General features: G+C 26.3%; 1 protein-coding gene across 1 annotated transcript in view; it reads left to right on the forward strand.

The window, feature by feature from the left end:
• Positions 1–1,130: 1,130 nt before the first annotated feature.
• The window catches only part of LOC117175674 (homeodomain-only protein-like), a 101,099-nt gene continuing 99,529 nt past the window's right edge, over positions 1,131–2,700 (forward strand). The window contains exon 1 of the mRNA XM_033365406.1: positions 1,131–1,258. The gene's annotated coding sequence lies outside the window, so the exon portion shown is untranslated. The remainder of the gene's footprint in view (positions 1,259–2,700) is intronic.

A 2,700-nucleotide genomic window follows, 5' to 3' on the forward strand; every position in this document is an offset into this window, starting at 1 on the left:
TATTTGAATTCTTTTTGTTTATATTTTTTTTCATTTATAAAAATTTGGGACTAAATAGATAAATTTCTTTCATTCCAAATTTTTTCCAAATAGTTTAATTTTCAAGGCAAAAAGATGAATTTTCTACAAAGCAGTTGAATTTTAAACCCGAGAATGCGAATTTTCAACAAGAGTTAATTTTTTAACCAATTACATTAATTTTCTTCAATATAGTTATATTCTCAGTTAAAAAAAACTTATTTTTTAACAAAAAAATTGAATTTTCTACTAAAATTGCGAATTTCCAACCCAAAATGAATTTTTTAGAAAGTTTTAACCAAGATGTAGAATTTTCTACCTAAAAAAATGAATTTTTAATGAAAAATGTATTATTTGATATTTTAACAAAAAAACATTTGGATTAAACCAACAGAAACGAATTTTCTACAGAATACTTGAATTCTCTACTAAAACAAATTAAGTTTAAACCAAAAAGTTGCATTTTTGATCCAAAAATTGATATTCTTTCAAATCAGACGCGTTTTCAACAAAATATATAAAGTTTCAACTAAACAGTTCAAGTTATCACCAAATTATCGAATTTTCCAGCCGAAAATGACAGAAATGTTTTAAATGAAAATGCTGAAATTTAAACCAAAATGAGTGCTTAACCAAAAATTTAGTAGTAGAATTTTTACCCGAAGAGAATCAACTTTTAACCGATTAATAAATTAGAATTTTTATGATTTATTGACTAAAGAATAATTGTTTAAATACACATTGAAAATCACTTTTAATACTTTAAAATTATTTAGTTCGAAAATTGTACATTTTTATTACATTTTTTTTATCATTCACACTTTTTGATTTTGGACTATAGATAAGTTTAACATTTCAAAAATTTTTGACACTATTTACTATTAATTTTTTTATTTACTATTACTAGTACCACATAAACACTATTTATTTAATAAAAAAAGTTTTATATTTTAATGAATTTGAAAATAAAAACCTTATATAATTTCAATAAATAATATTTTATGATTTTTTTTTTAATTGGTAGAACTAAAATTTAAAATTAGCTACTTGAAAGAGCGTGAGTCTCGCTCAGGCCAATCATTCCCCTTTCTGCGACTCACGGTGTTTGATTTGAAAATCTCTCAGTTGCGCTTGTGTCTCCGTAGAGTGCGGTTCTTCTATAAAGTGTTTGTGTCTGACAACAAACTTCCATTACCACTTTCGATTTTTAAAGTGTCACGCAAGAAGGATTTAAAAACCGGTAAGTAACTTTTTTTAAATTCAACATATACTACACATTTAGTATGTATTAATAAAATAATTATTTTGTTATTTTTATTGTTACTAAGTAAATGGGGATTTTCTTACCGTTAATGATAACATCAAGCTACAAAATATTTGTTAAAGTTTGTAGTGAGGTGGTTATTTTGAATTTTGCAGATTAAAAGAAAATAGTGAGAGTTCGCTAAAGTTGTTTTTATAATAGCAATGCAACTTTTATGAATTAATCATTTTAATTTTTTTTTATAATAAAACATTTTTGACAAGATTCTTGGAAATGATAAAAAAACGATGGAATTGGGAGAATTAAAAAAAAATCTATTCAACTCAAAATCGAAGCATCGAAATGTTGCTGGATTTTTGTAAATTTTTTATGATTGTAATTTAAAAAAGAATAATAAAAATGAAAAATGACGAGAAAAAAAAGTAAGGGTATTTGGAGGTTGCCTTTTTTTCTTTTTAAATTTGATTGGAGACATTTTTGTTCCCTAAATTTGATCCTTAGATTCTTTGTTTATTTCCAAGGATTTCGTAGGTAAATTTAAATATTGGGGGGTAAATAAAAATAAAAATGTGAATTTATTCTGAACTTAAATTCTTGAAAATTCAATTTTTCATTAAAAAAAATATTACTTCTTTACAAAAATGTTTTTTTTCTCGAATTTCTGGTGTTAGAAAAAAATATTTGAAGAGAATCAATTTTGTGATAAAATTCAGTTTAACCCTTAAACGGCCAAAACGCCACTACCGGGACACTGCTTTTCGACGGCCAATAACTAAGACTATTCAACACTAGAAAAAATTGAGACACATATATTTTTATTGCTTAAGATCTCTTCTTTCCGACGGTGCCAATGAAATTCCTCAAAAAATTTATTTATTATCCGAAAATGCAGTTTAAACAAAATAAACGTGATTTTTCGTGCCTATTTTTTTGTGTGAACCATTTTCCAAAGCTTTTCGAGTCTGTAATTAACCTGGAATCTCACTAACCGGTGGAATAAATGTCTAAACTTTGAGAATCCATGGTTCAAAGATCGATTTTTCGTTTTAGTATTTTCAAAATTGGCGTCTTAATGGCAAAATTTTTGTGAAAACCTTTAAGGATTTTTTTTACAATAAACGATGCGCTTTCCGGAAAAATCATCAAGAATAAAAAGTTCTTGTAATCAGCCAAGGAATACGCCTGAATTTTTTCGAAGCGTTTTGAGAAAAATTTTGGATTTTGCATATGAACAATTTTTGCAAAATTCAAAATTTTGCTCAAAACGCTTCGAAAAAATTCAGGCGTATTCCTCGGCTGATTAAAAGAACTTTTTATTCGTGACAAATTTTCCGAAAAGCGCATAGTTTTTCAATAAAAAATTTCCAACGACTCCGTAACCTTTATTGCACTCTGACATCAAACCACACCTTCACCGC

Source organism: Belonocnema kinseyi, chromosome 6, assembly GCF_010883055.1.
Source record: "Belonocnema kinseyi isolate 2016_QV_RU_SX_M_011 chromosome 6, B_treatae_v1, whole genome shotgun sequence".
NCBI lineage: Eukaryota > Metazoa > Arthropoda > Insecta > Hymenoptera > Cynipidae > Belonocnema > Belonocnema kinseyi.